This window comes from Lissotriton vulgaris, chromosome 6 (genome assembly GCF_964263255.1).
Source record: "Lissotriton vulgaris chromosome 6, aLisVul1.2, whole genome shotgun sequence".
Lineage (NCBI taxonomy): Eukaryota > Metazoa > Chordata > Amphibia > Caudata > Salamandridae > Lissotriton > Lissotriton vulgaris.
This window is the reverse complement of record NC_141694.1, coordinates 1901248437-1901261558: the sequence shown is the minus strand read 5'-3', so window position 1 is coordinate 1901261558 and position 13122 is coordinate 1901248437. Positions and strand designations below refer to the sequence as shown.

General features: G+C 54.2%; 1 protein-coding gene across 4 annotated transcripts in view; it reads left to right on the top strand.

Moving 5' to 3' along the window:
* The first annotated feature begins 4427 nt into the window (after positions 1 to 4427).
* Positions 4428 to 13122, top strand: part of LOC147709846 (uncharacterized) — a 113332-nt gene continuing 104637 nt past the window's right edge. For 2 of the 4 annotated variants that reach the window (XM_086928297.1, XM_086928298.1), the window contains exon 1: positions 4428 to 4642. The gene's annotated coding sequence lies outside the window, so the exon portion shown is untranslated. The remainder of the gene's footprint in view (positions 4643 to 13122) is intronic. The other 2 variants (XM_086928295.1, XM_086928299.1) reach the window with 2 other exon arrangements.

Sequence of the window (13122 nt, the reverse complement as noted above, 5' to 3'; positions counted from 1 at the left end):
TTAGGTATCCCCCCCTTACTGTTAGATTTAATTCGGGATCTCCATACCGATACCTGGTGCAGAATATTGTTGGGAGGAGAAAGAGGTTTGTCAGATCCTATTCCCTCGGCCAATGGACTTAAACAGGGCTGTTTACTGGCACCATTATTGTTCTCGCTTTATGTGCATGATCTTCCTCAAGCTGTAACTTCGAGTGGCGGAATTGCTCCTGTATTGGGGGATAATGCTATTGTGTGTTTAATGTATGCCGATGACATATTATTGTTAGATTTGACACCCAAAGGATTGAACAAGCGTCTACAGGCATTACATACTTTCGCAGAGGCGCACTTTCTTCAGATAAACATCTCTAAAAGTAAAGTTATGTGCATATCGGGGAAGAGAAAACCTGCTCATGGGAGTTTCATATGGACATTAGGTGGCCAAAAGCTGGAAATCGTAAATTCTTACCTATTTTTGGGGAAAATAATTTGCGGTAATATGAGTGATAAGGCCCATATTGAGAACAATAAGTGTAAAGCTCTGATACAGGGCAAGGGTCTAAACGCTCTTTATAAAGCCACAGGAAAACGTCATTTTCCCTTCCTGTTAGAAGCTTTCTAAGCAAAAATCCCCGCCTCATTACTGTACGGAACTGAACTCATTGATGTGAGTAACTGGGGTTTTCTCCATATTATTGAAGGTAGACTCTTGCGACAATTATCCTCCGTTAATTCCACTTGTTCTGTGGCCTCTCTTAGGCTTGAGTTTGGCTTAAGAAGTAGCTGGGTCCACGGACTAGCTGGGATAGTCAGATGGGTCTTCTACCTAGCTAAATGCGAACCCTCCACGCTAAGACATTTCATTCAAGAAGAATTATTGGGCCCTTTAAAAGAACTTTCTCCAATCGTAAAAAACTTTAGAAAGGCGGTCTCTTTGTTGTGACTGGAAGAATCTTCTTTGTTTTCACTCTCTTCATGCCAATTAAAGGCATTATTAAAAACAGCATCATGGAGGTTAAGTTTTATGCTGGATAGAGACTCTATTGTATCAAGAAAAAGTAGTCTGCCGGTGATTAATTCCTATGTTTTTAAAACTATGCAATGTTATGCATCTTGGAATCTTCCACACGGCATTAGGCGCTTTTGGTACTTGTTAAGACAAGATATGTTACCCTTGAATAATCTTCTATCCAAATGGTATGGTTCTTCCAACATATGTACCTTGTGTAACCATTCGATTCAAGACCTCTCTTATGTTCTGTTTATTTGCCCAGCTCTGTTATATTTGCGGCGTAAGTGGATAAGACCAATTTGTTTGAAACTAGGTATCTTATCTGTTAATGCATTTACTGAAGCGATTCTAAGCCCCCCTAATGAAATGTTTTGTTCTAGAATATTTAACTTTTTTAAATGTTTTTTGAACTTATATTAATTTCTGGTCTGTTATTTTTTACCTTGTCACTACTGCATGATTTTATATACTTGTACTGTTTTGTAGCTGTACTTTTTATGTGGACCTCTAACGAGTTCCAAATCATAAAAAAAAAAATTGAACTTGAACTTATTCTGAGTTCAGGCATACTAACCGTGACTTTCTACCATGTTCCCTGAGCCTGCTGGGATTATAGAATGTAATAATTCCAGCAGCCCATTCTGGTCTATGAGAACAGGTAGCCTTACAATAGTGAAAAACGAAAATGGCTGTAATTCACTGTTAGGACATGCCACACACATCAGGACATGTCCTACCTTATGCTTACAATGCACCCTGCCCTTGGGCCTACCATAGGGGTTACTAAAATGAAGTTAAGTGAAGGTTCAGAGGCGGGCAAGTGTGTGCACTTGCCCCGCCAGCATGACAGTACCTGACTGCATGCAGGTTCTGCAGTGGCAGACCTTAGACATATTTTACCAGGCTGCTTATGTGGGTGGTGCAACCAGCGCTGCAGGCCCACTAGCAGTATTTGTATTTACAAGCCCTGGCACTCCTGGTGCACTTTACTGGGGTCTGACAGTAAACCAAATAAGCCAATCAGGAAAACCAATCACATATATACTTTTCACAGGGAGAGCATATGCACTTTAGCACTGGTCAGCAGTGGTAAAGTACCCAGAGTCATTAAACCAACAAAAACAGGTCAGAGAGAATATTGGAGGAAGGCAAAAAGTTCAGGGATGACCCTGCAGAAAGGGCCAAGTCCACCAGTAAGGAAATATGACATTTTATAAAGCCATGCTCTGATTTGCTGAAATTGTTACTCTTTTTCTCACGTCATGATGAACTTGAAGTTTGATTATGTTCTATGAGAATATTTACTATATAAACCCTTGATTTTGGGGGTTAGCCAGAACTTTCCTGAAGACTTTCTGATGCTACTAGGATTGCTGTCTGATTTCTTACTGATTTTGCTTTTCATTTGGACTTACATTTTTCTCTGATTTTGCTCACTATTCTGTATTGCCTATTACTGAGAGCCTTCGTGGCAAGGACTTATGCAGCTGCGCTTCACAATTTATATATTGTACTTTTTTGAATTTTTGTAATAAATCTTTCTAAAATTTCTAATGCCACCCTCCTCACATATTGAGTCTGTCCTTGCTCGATCGCTTGTATTTTTGATATGTTGTGTAGCGCCTTGTCTCTAGACACATTGCCTCCTGAAATTGAGGTTTAACACTGTCCCCGACCCATTCGATCCTGGGCATATGATTGAGGTGTCTTTTTGGGATGTAAGAATGAAGGGGTCCCCGCACCCACAATGTTATTGAGTAAGTAGCATTTACCCAATTTTGTTCTCTACCTTCGTAGATGTTGCATTGTATGTTGTAGACTTCATCATACAACAGTCTGTCATGAGGCTAAGACTTCTTCAGGCTGTGGAATGCACCAACTCAAAGCTTGAAATCAGTGCCAAAGTTAAGGCATATTGGTGCCTATATTTGTTAGCAGATATAAGGGAATGTATAAAAATACATTCAGGGGAAATTTCTTCTTAATCAGAGATAGTTATAAATAGGAAAACACTATAATAAAGCCATTTTCAGTTTAAAAAATCCATACATGCCACCATTTTAGAACAGGAAAGTAGGAGATTTTGCAAAATAAAACGGGGTATGTATTTGCTCCAATTACTTTTATTAAAGCAGAGACTATTTTAGCTGTCTCTTACCTAAAATGAAGTCATTTTTTGCTCCAATAATTGGGAGTATCCTGCCTAATCATATCTGTGAGCATGTATGAAAATCTAAAGTTTCATGTTTAAATATGGGGTGCCATGCTGGCATGGCTGTATATAGTTAGGAAAAGGCCTCAAAACTGAACTGTTCTGTACTGTCTATAATTGATCTATAGCAGAGATACTCAAAGTACGGCCCGTGGGCCGCTTGCGGCCCTCTTGACCTTTACAGCCCCCCCCCCCTCCAGGAACAGCAGCACAAGCTGCTGTTCAGTTGCTGAACATTATTATTTAGGAAAAAATGTTAAATAAACAGGCATGCATTTGTTAACCTGCAAATAAATGCTTGCCCGTTCAGTTAGAATGTTTTTAGACCTCTTTACACAACCCCTGACCCACCCAGACCCCCTACCGCCACCCTGCTGGCATCCGTGCGGCCCTCGGTCACACCACAGACCGGACTTTGTGGCCCCTGGGCCAATGTTTGTGAGCACCCGTGATCTATAGTAATAGTGCAGAATGAATGAGGAATGTAGGAGCCTTCCTGGTACTGATTGCACTCTATGTTTCCTATGACCTCAACATGGAGACGCGCACCAACTGTCAGCGCTCTATGGTATCCATAAATTGACACAACCAGAACAGAGTGTGCCCGGCATAAAGCGCTTCGAAGCAGTCTCACTGGTAGTAAGCACTATATAAATATGAAGTACTATAAAATATTCCAAAATAAATAGATATTACCTACTGTTGGCGAGGGCTGGGGGAGCTACTTAAATTGCTCGCGCTTAGTTTGCAGGGGAGCCAACGTTTGGTGACTCTTCTTTTATGTTTTTGTGTTTTATGTACGTTTGGTGTCATCTTATGTGTGTTTGGTGTGCGTTTCTGTGTGTTTGGAGTCCTTTTATGTGTGTATGCTGCTTTAATGTGTGTTTTGTTCTATCATTGCTTTTTACATAATTCAACAATTAGACACTGCTCTTTAGGATAAATATTTACAAAAACTCATTAAGGTAACTCCCTGTTTTATTCAGGCTGGCCTTCCTCAAGTCTCAGTTTGAAATTTCGCCTGCAACATGGCGTCCGCGGGTGCATATAATGCGTTAGCGCTCTAGTTGAACATTAGAGGTCTGTGCACAGGCCCTGTAGGCAGGCCACAACAGGAAGTGAGCTGGGGTACTCGGTAATAAGAAGAAACACGCGGCCATCTTTGTTTGGGCATTTAACAGGACGTGCTATGCGTGTCCTGACTTTCACAGGAAGCGCAGCCATCTTTGTTAGGGGAACAGGCAGATAATATCATGTCAGGTCCCACATTGGTGCATGGACGTGTTATGGTTGATGTAGAGGAGAAGGGGATGAAGGGCCGTTTAAACGTGGCGGTTATGAGTATTCATTCTCCATGCTTCTGATGTGCAGAGACCTGCAGGACACCGGGCCCTGCCCAGCCAGAGGGGAGACCTGTCTGAAGAAGCCTCTGCTCAGGTAGGACCCTGGCAGGGGGCAGCCTGCTGTGTGAGGGCAGAGTGAGGGCATTTGCAGCTGGGACCACTCAGGAAAGCAAACCTGGTAGCTCTGTGGAGGGTCACCTGAGAGCAGAGTCGAGGGTCACCTGAGGGCACCCGGAGCAGAGTGGAGGGTCACCTGAGGGCACATGGGAGCAGAGAGTGGAGGGTCACCTGAGAGCATACTGGAGCAGAGAGGAGGGTCACATGAGAGCACCCGGAGCAGAGTGGAGGGTCACCTGAGAGCACCCGGAGCAGAGTGGAGGGTCACCTGAGGGCACATGGGAGCAGAGAGTGGAGGGTCACCTGAGGACACACGGGAGCAGAGTGGAGGGTCACCTGAGAGCACCCGGAGCAGAGTGGAGGGTCACCTGAGAGCACCCGGAGCAGAGTGGAGGGTCACCTGAGGGCACATGGGAGCAGAGAGTGGAGGGTCACCTGAGGACACACGGGAGCAGAGTGGAGGGTCACCTGAGGGCACACAGGAGCAGAGAGTGGAGGGTCACCTGAGGACACACGGGAGCAGAGAGGAGGGTCACCTGAGAGCACCCGGAGCAGAGTGGAGGGTCACCTGAGGGCACACAGGAGCAGAGTGGAGGGTCACCTGAGGGCACATGGGAGCAGAGAGTGGAGGGTCACCTGAGGACACACGGGAGCAGAGTGAAGGGTCACCTGAGGGCACACGGGAGCAGAGAGTGGAGGGTCACCTGAGAGCATACTGGAGCTGAGAGGAGGGTCACCTGAGGGCACACAAGAGCAGAGAGGAGGGTCACCTGAGGACACACAGGAGCAGAGAGAAGGGTCACCTGAGTACACGAGAGCAGAGAGGAGGGTCACCTGAGGGCACACGGGAGCAGAGAGGAGGGACACCTGAGAGCAGAGTGGAGGGTCACCTGAGAGCAGCACAGGAGCAGAGAGGAGGGTCACCTGAGAGCAAACAGAGCAGAGAGGAGGGTCACCTGAGAGCAGCAAACAGGAGCAGAGAGGAGGGACACCTGAGAGCAGAGTGGAGGGTCACCTGAGAGCAGAGTGGAGGGTCACCTGAGAGCAGCACAGGAGCAGAGAGGAGGGTCACCTGAGAGCAAACAGCAGAGAGGAGAGTCACCTGAGGACACATGGGAGCAGAGAGGAGGGTCACCCGAGATCACACAGGAGCAGAGAGTGGAGGGTCACCCGAGAGCACCCGCAGCAGAGTGGAGGGTCACCTGAGGGCACATGGGAGCAGAGAGTGGAGGGTCACCTGAGAGCATACTGGAGCAGAGAGGAGGGTCACCTGAGGGCACACGGGAGCAGAGAGTGGAGGGTCACCTGAGAGCATACTGGAGCAGAGAGGAGGGTCACCTGAGAGCACACAGGAGCAGAGTGGAGGGTCACCTGAGAGCATACTGGAGCAGAGAGGAGGGTCACCTGAGGGCACACGAGAGCAGAGAGGAGGGTCACCTGAGAGCATACTGGAGCAGAGAGGAGGGTCACCTGAGGGCACACGAGAGCAGAGAGGAGGGTCACCTGAGAGCACCCGGAGCAGAGTGGAGGGTCACCCGAGGGCACACGGGAGCAGAGAGTGGAGGGTCACCTGAGGGCACCCGGAGCAGAGTGGAGGGTCACCTGAGGGCACACGGGAGCAGAGAGTGGAGGGTCACCTGAGAGCATACTGGAGCAGAGAGGAGGGTCACCTGAGAGCACACAGGAGCAGAGTGGAGGGACACTTGAGAGCACCCGGAGCAGAGTGGAGGGTCACCTGAGGGCACACGGGAGCAGAGAGTGGAGGGTCACCTGAGAGCATACTGGAGCAGAGAGGAGGGTCACCTGAGGGCACACAAGAGCAGAGAGTGGAGGGTCACCTGAGAGCATACTGGAGCAGAGAGGAGGGTCACCTGAGGGCACACAAGAGCAGAGAGGAGGGTCACCTGAGAGCATACTGGAGCAGAGAGGAGGGTTACCTGAGAGCACACAGGAGCAGAGTGGAGGGTCACCTGAGAGCACATGGGAGGAGAGAGGAGGGTCACCTGAGGGCACATGGGAGGAGAGAGGAGGGTCACCTGAGGGCACATGGGAGCAGAGAGGAGGGTCACTTGAGGGCACACAGAGCAGAGTGGAGGGTCACCTGAGAGCACATGGGGGGAGAGGGGAGGGTCACCTGAGGGCACACGAGAGCAGAGTGGAGGGTCACCTGAGGGCACCCGGAGCAGAGTGGAGGGTCACCTGAGGGCACACGAGAGCAGAGAGGAGGGTCACCTGAGAGCACCCGGAGCAGAGTGGAGGGTCACCTGAGAGCACCCGGAGCAGAGTGGAGGGTCACCTGAGAGCACCCGGAGCAGAGTGGAGGGTCACCTGAGAGCACACAAGAGCAGAGAGGAGGGTTACATGAGAGCACACACGAAGCAGAGAGGAGGGTCACCTGAGGGCACATGGGAGCAGTGAGGAGGATCACCTGAGGGCACATGGGAGCAGAGAGGAGGGTCACCTGAAAGCACACGGGAGCAGAGAGGAGGGTCACTTCAGGGCACACGGAGCAGAGTGGAGGGCGTTAGACGGGGACCCGGAGGGTCGGCCGAGTACAGGGGGAGAGGCCTCCAGTGAGGGCCGTCTCCGGCGATCGTACAGACAAGTAACTTCCCCCCCCACAGATGGACACCACACACGGATAAGTTCACCACACTTTATATAAGAATCTTGAGGCAAAGTGATAAACGGTACAGCGGGGGCAGGACACGAGGATCCTCCCAATTCTAGTCTCTGTAGGGGGAAGGGGTAGCGGGACAGTCTCAGTACCGGTCCGGTACGGGAGCAGCAAGAGGGAAGCTCACAATCCTCGAGCTTGGGGGTCCATAGAGATGGGCCACGGCAGCGCCGGCAGGCCAAGACGATGGTTCACTTTGCAGAGGGCCGCGGCAGCGCCAGCATGCTTCGGAGATGGTTCACGAGAAAGGGGCCGCGGGAGCGCCAGCAGGCTACGAAGATGGTGCACGACGAGGAAGGCCGCGGCAGCGCCAGCAGGCCTGGACGATGGTTCACGATGACGAGGGCCGCGGCAGCGCCAGCAGGCCAAGACGATGGTTCACGTTGCAGAGGGCCGCGGCAGCGCCAGCAGGCCAAGACGATAGTTCACGTTGCAGAGGGCCGCGGCAGCGCCAGCAGGCTTCGGAGATGGTTCACAAGAAAGGGCCGCGGCAGCGCCAGCAGGCCTCCAAGGATGAGTTCGTCTCGGTGCCTCTCGACTCCAGGATACAACTGCCTTCCTGCTCTGGAGCTGCCCCAGTTATAGGTCTGGTCTCCTTTGATGTCCGGACCCTCGCACTTGGAGGTCGGGAGGTCCGGGATGAGGGAGTCCAGACACTCAGCAGGGGGGTGGAGCCAGCGCCCGGGGAGGCCGGGGGCGATCGACACCTGGCGGAGGAGAGCCATTGACACTCCTTCTCCCATTGACCTGCCAAGTGGTCTCTTCACCTCCTGGGTGGATGGTGGTGCCTCGATGTCGGGGCCTGGCCAGGCCCAGGGTTGGGGTCGAGCCGAGGCCACGCGGCCTAGTTACTTAGTGTCCAAAGATGGCGGCTGGGCCGGGGCAGTGGTGCTGACGGGGGCCCGGGCCAGCTGATACTGGGATGTTCGGGGGCTGGAGTTCCGTTGTGGACGGGTCGGGGGTTGCCCCGGTGGGTTGCCGGGATGGTTCTTTTCGGGGATACAGGGAGAGCAGGGGTCCGGGCCCGCCATGCGGGGAGGGAGCGGGCCTTCCACGAGGCCTGTCCAACATGCGTCCCTCCCAGCTGAAGGCAGGGAGAGTCACCCATCCTCTTGGGTACTCTCCTTGCCGAGGCGGAAGAAGCGTGACAGGCCGTCTGCGTTGGCGTGGTCCTGGCCTGGACGATGCTCCGCAGTGAAGTCCATCCCCTGCAGGGAGATGGACCATCGCAACAGTTTTGGGTTCTCTCCCCGCATCTGCATCAGCCATTGCAGGGGTCGGTGATCTGTTTGTACCCGGAAATGGGTACCGAAGAGATAGGGCCGGAGTTTCTTGAGGGCCCATACCACGGCGAAGGCCTCCCGTTCGATGGTGCTCCAGCGCTGTTCTCGGGCCAGCAGGCGTCGGCTGATGAAGGCCACTGGCTGATCGACTCCCTTTGTGTTGAGTTGAGAGAGGACAGCCCCAATGCCATGATCTGAGGCGTCTGTCTGCACTATGAATTCCCGGCTGTAGTCGGGAGCCTGGAGCACGGGGGCGGTGCACATTGGCGGCCTTCAATTTCTCAAAGGCCGCTTGACAGTCCGGAGTCCAGTTGACTGTTTTGGGGTTTTTCTTGGATGTGAGTTCTGTGAGGGGCCCCACAATGCTGCCGTAGTCCTTTACAAACCGCCGGTAGTACCCGGTGAGCCCCAGGAAGGCTCGGACCTCGGTTTGGGTGGTAGGGGGTTGCCAGGCCTGGATGGCAGCGATTTTGAGCTGGAGGAGGGCCACCAGACCACTCCCCACTTGGTGTCCCAGGTAGGTCACGGACCCTTGGCCAATCTGGCATTTGCTGGCTTTGATGGTGAGCCCGGCCTGCCGGAGGGCGTGCAGGACCTCCCGGAGGTGGTGGAGGTGGTCCGCCCAGTGGCGACTGTACACAGCAATATCGTCCAGATAGGCGGCGCTGAATTTTTCGAGGCCCGCCAGTACCTGGTTCACGAGTCTCTGGAAAGTGGCTGGAGCGTTTTTCATGCCGAATGGCATCACCTTGAAGTGGTAGTGGCCATCCGGGGTAGAGAAGGCGGATCGCTCTTGGGCCCCCGGGATGAGGCCGATCTGCCAGTAGCCCGCTGTTAGATCGGAGATGCTCAGGTAGCGGGCGGCCCCCATGCGGTCAACCAGCTCATCCGCCCGGGGGATAGGGTGAGCGTCGGTTCTGGTAACGGCGTTCAGGCCCCGATAGTCCACACAGAACCGGAGCTCGGGGGCAACGCCCGGGGCGGCAGCCTTGGGGACCAGTACGACGGGGCTGGCCCAGGGGCTGTCAGATGGCTCGATCACTTCCAGAGCCAGCATTTTGGAGACTTCGTTCTGGATGCAAGTGCACACTCGATCCGGCACTCGGTACGCCCTGTGTCGAATAGGAGGACTATCCCCGGTGTCCACATCGTGAAGGCATCAGGGGGTGACCCCGGGGATGAGGAAAAACAGGTCGGCGAATTGGAGCAGAAGGTCTCGACAGTCTTGGCGCTGCTCTGGGGATAAGGCATCGGAGAGTCTGACCCCTTCCACGGAGCCGTCCTTCTCGAGCGTCTTCAGCAGGTCAGGAAGGGGTTCGGAGTCTTCTTCAGTCCCACTATCGGTAGCCATCAGGAGGCTGAGCTCTGAGCGTATGAAGTGGGGTTTGAGTCTGTTGGCGTGGAGGACCCTGAGGGGGTTCCGGGGGGACTCCATGTCGATCAGGTAGGTGACGGGACCCTTGCGCTCTACCACCTTGAAGGGCCCCGTCCATTTGTCCTGAAGGGCGCAGGGTTCAATCGGGGACATCACCCAGACCTGTTGTCCTGGCTCGAACTCGATGGAGGAGGCATGCTGATAATACCATTTCTTCATGTCCTCCTGACTGGCTTCAAGGTTGGCTTTGGCGAGTTCCCTGAATCGCCGGGTCTGGTTACGGAGGGTCAGGAGATACTTGTATACGTCCGGCGGAGCCTTCTGGGGGGGCACCTCCCACCCTTCTTTGATCAGGCTGAGGGGACCCCGGACGGGGTGTCCATACAGGAGTTCGAATGGGCTGAAGCCCAGGGATTTCTGGGGGACTTCTCGGTAGGCGAACAAGAGGCACGGGAGCAGCACATCCCATTGGCGGCGTAGGGGCTCTTCCAGGCCCATGATCATCCCCTTGAGGGTGCGGTTAAACCGCTCAACCAGTCCATTTCCTTGCGGGTGATAGGGGGTCGTGAATTTGTAGGTGACCCCGCACTGTTGCCAGAGGGACTTCATGTATTTAGAGATAAAGTTCGTGCACCGGTCGCTGACGACTTCCCGGGGGAAGCCCACCCGTGAGAAGATCCCCATCAGGGCTCGGCCTACCACGGGCGCCGTCACGGTCCGAAGAGGAATGGCCTCGGGATAGCGGGTGGCGTGGTCCACCAGGACCAGGATGAACCGGTGTCCTTGTGCTGTTCTGGGCTCTAGGGGCCCCACGATATCTATTCCCACCCGTTCAAACGGGGTGGTGACGATGGGGAAAGGCTGCAAGGGTGCTTTGATCTTTCGGCCGCTCTTCCCGCTGGCCTGGCAGGTTGGGCAGGCCCGGCAGTGGTTTGTCACATCATTCCGCATCTTGGGCCAGTAGAAGTGGGTCACCAGGCGGCTGTACGTTTTGTCTTGTCCCAGGTGTCCGGCAAGAGGCACATCGTGTGCTAGGTTCAAGAGAAAGTCTCTAAAGCGGAGGGGGACTACCAGCACCCGACTGGCCCCCAGCTCAGCAATCTTTTGCTCACTGTAGAGCAGGTCATTGTCCCAATAAATCCAGTGGGCCCCCGAGGTGTCTCCTGTACTCTGGGCGAGGGCTTGCTGCCGGAGTCCCTCGAGGGAGGGACATGTTCTTTGCTCCTGTCGGAATTGTTCCTGAGTGGGGCCACCCTCTTGACGCCACTGGGCCAGTTCGGGAAGGTCCCGGAGCCGATCGAGTCCTTCTTCTCTGTGCTCCGGAGAACTGGCTTCCAGGGTGGCTCCCTCTTGGACGATCGGGGGAGGGGGCTCTGGCCATTCGGGTTCTTCGGGACTGGGGATGGCGCGGGCGGCCATGGACCGGGTCGTTACGCAGACCCATTCAGGGAGGCCCAGCATCCCCAGGTGCTCTCTTCTCTCGACAGCTGACCAGGGAGAACTTTCGAGGTCATTCCCCAGGAGGCAGTCCACGGGGGCATCGTCGCGGACAGTCACTATCAGCATTCCGGATACTCCTCCCCACTCGAAGGGGACGCAGGCCATCTGACACAGGCTTTCGGAGTTGTCGGCCGACCGTACTGGGCAAAGGACGTTTGGTAAGATCTGGTCCGGGGTCACCAGATGACAGCGGACTGCTGTCACACTGGCCCCGGTGTCGCGGAGGGCTTCGGCCCGTGCCCATTAATGTTGACCCACTGGCTGTACTTCTGCGTGTTGGCGGGAAGGGGTGCCCGTGGGATCAGGTCTCTTTCCCCTAGGCAGACCAAGGACATGGCGGCTGGTTCCCACTCGGGCTCGTCTGGCTCGTACTCTTCAGTCTCTTCCTGGGTTTGTTCCTCTCCCAGAGCGGCGGCAGCGACCTGGCGGGGCATAGGGCTCTGGTTTTTCGGGCAGTTGGGATCATTGGCGTAGTGGCCCGGTCGCTGGCATCGATGGCAAGTAACGTTGGCGCGAAAACCTGGTCGCATCGGGGGGGTCCCTCTTCCGGCCGGGGGTGGTGTGTTGCTGGCGGGAGCCACCGGGACGGTGTCTCGGCCCCGACCCTGGACTCCTCCTCCCCCTCGGGGGCGATGGGGCCCTTGGGAGGCTCGGTTCTGTTCGCTGGGCCAGTTTCGGGGCACTCGGGTGCTCTCCCATCGGTCAGCCTCGATGGCGAGTTGCCGAGGTTCAGTCAGTTTACTGTCGAGGAGGTGCTGCCTGAGCTCGACGAAGCAGTTGTTGGAGAGGTGCTCCCATACTATAAGATCAAAGAGCTGCTCGTAAGTGGTCACCTTGCTGCCCTTGATCCACCCCTCGAAGGCTCGGCTAAAGAAGTTCACGTACTCCACCCAAGTCGTACCCGGGATCCGTTTACAGTCGCGGAACCTCTGGCGGTACATCTCGGGCAAGAGTCCATATCGAGTGAGGAGGGCGGCTTTCATGTGGTCGTAGGATGTCATCTGATGGTCCGGGAGTTGCAGCAGGGCGTCTCGCCCTTCGTTAACAAACCTCCACCATAACCCGGCTCCCCAGTCGCTCCGGGGAATCCGGTGGGAGGTCATGGCCACTTCGTAGGCTTTGAACCATTGCTGGATATCATCGTTCCGGTAATATTCTCTGACGACATCCTTGGGGATGTGGACCTTGGGGTCCGTAGTGACAGGGGGGCTCGGGTGCCCAGGGACCCCGAGATCTTTGTTCTGCCTTCGGATCTCTAGTTCCTTCAGGTTGCGCTCATGCTCGTAGGCTAGTTTTTTCTCTTCCAGTTCTCTCTGCCTTTGTTTCTCTTCTCGCTCCTCTCGGAGCCGTAAGTGTTCTAAAGTTATTTTTTGTTCCACCAACTTAAGTTCTCCATCTAAGCGGAGTCGAGCCAGTTCCAATTCGTGGAGCCTGCTCTTCTCCCGTTCCCGGGCCTCCTCCGGCGAGAGACCCGGTCTTCTTTCTTCTGTCGGAGCAGTGTTTGTTTCCGTTGTCTCGAGGCTTTGGTTTTGGGGTACAGCCGTACCCGTCTCCGCCCAAGATTCCAGGGCGTGTTTGAAGTCCTCTTTCGTGCTCAGTCCTGTGGTAGCAATGCCTAGTTC